Below are 1587 nucleotides of genomic sequence, written 5' to 3'. Positions count from 1 at the left end.
AGAAACCGTATGTATCAAATACGATACATTTGGCATTATAGGGTTAAATGCTGGAACATATCTATCAACGGTTTGGCCTCCTTAGGAGAGAAAATATTTACTGTTATAAGTAATAAATGTTCCTGATGAATTTCCTGCAGGACAGCGGAACTGCTTTGAGCATTGAATTAAAATGTTTCCCTCCCTGTTGTACCCTAGCATCACTCTGCACCTAAAGATCTCCTGCCCTCCTTCACCCACCCACTCCCAGTCGAGCCTGGCCTCCGGGGAAAACCTGCCTCAGAGGCCACCGCACCAGCCCGTCCCCAAGGTCAGCATCCAGGTGGATTCAGACTGCGACCGTGAGGAGTCCTGCTTCTTCTCAACGCAGCAGCAGATCAGCCTGTTCGCCCCTCCCAACCTGCCGCCACCTCTAACACCGAGGACCTGCTCCAGGAAACAGCACGCCCACTTCAGAGACTCCTGTGCAGAAACTATACTATAAACCTGCAGACATTTACTTTCAACAAATCCTCACTCTCTTTGTGTAAACTTACGGTCACTTTATAACATGTGCCACATATAATACAACAAAACAATTTCTGCCTTCATCAGGACTTTTTGTCCACATGAATGCTTTAAACCTGTTGCTTCTAAGGTGAACTAAAAACATGTTTTAAATGCATTAAACCTTCCCCAGGACCGCTGACTGTTTTATGAGTGGTAGTGACTGTAAAAGGTGAAATACACTAAATTTAATGTACTTATTTATGTAACAAACTGTAAAGCACATCCCATAAATTGTAATTAAATATTATTAAAATCTGTTTTGATGAAATTGATCACATCGGACTTGGCAATTGTAATTTTTTCCTCTAAGGTTATGAAAATATGAAGTGAATTTGTTCTATTTTTGTTGGAAGCAAAGAAAATGCTTCGTAAATGGAAATATGAGAAAAAAAGAAAGTAAATGGAAATTAGTAATGAATAAAATTCAAAGATTTTTGTCAAAAAGTTGAACGTAACTTTGCTATCCATATTGTTAGTATTTTTAGTAATTTTTTAAAATAACAGACCTCGTATCTTCATATTTTACATTTTTTATTTCATTTTTATAGGTTTCGTTTAAATTCATGTGTTATTTTTCAATTGAGTTCAACAGATTGCATTCTTTTCAAATTGCTTTATAGAGGTCACATTTTTTTTATTGAATGCCCAATAAAAACGCTTACTTTTGGCCAATATAAAGGCTAATGCCCTAATACAGACCAATAGAAAAGAAATATCACAAAAATAACATTTTAAATATAAAATCTAATCAAAAGGGGGAATAATAATATATTACAAAAATATATACAAACTTCAAAAGTTTGGGGTCATCCAAACAATTTTGTGTTTTCCTGAGAAGTCACACTTATTCACCACCATATGTTGTGAAATGAATAGAAAATAGAGTCAAGACATTGATAAGGTTAGAAATAATGATTTGTATTTGAAATAAGATTTTTTTTTTACATCAAACTGCTTTCGTCAAAGAATCCTCCATTTGCAGCAATCCCAGCATTGCAGACCGTTGGCGTTCTAGCTGTTAATTTGTTGAGGTAATCT

At 35.7% G+C, this 1587-nt stretch overlaps 1 long non-coding RNA gene across 1 annotated transcript in view; it reads left to right on the top strand.

Annotated features, from left to right (window-relative positions):
* Positions 1-737, top strand: part of LOC107101880 — a 5531-nt gene extending 4794 nt beyond the window's left edge. The window contains exon 3 of the long non-coding RNA XR_001482100.1: positions 199-737. This is a non-coding gene — a long non-coding RNA (uncharacterized LOC107101880). The remainder of the gene's footprint in view (positions 1-198) is intronic.
* Positions 738-1587: the final 850 nt, after the last annotated feature.

Source organism: Cyprinodon variegatus, unplaced genomic scaffold, assembly GCF_000732505.1.
Source record: "Cyprinodon variegatus isolate N-32 unplaced genomic scaffold, C_variegatus-1.0 Scaffold1166, whole genome shotgun sequence".
Lineage (NCBI taxonomy): Eukaryota > Metazoa > Chordata > Actinopteri > Cyprinodontiformes > Cyprinodontidae > Cyprinodon > Cyprinodon variegatus.
The sequence above is the reverse complement of the archived record's forward strand: the minus strand, read 5'-3'. Positions and strand labels throughout refer to the sequence as shown.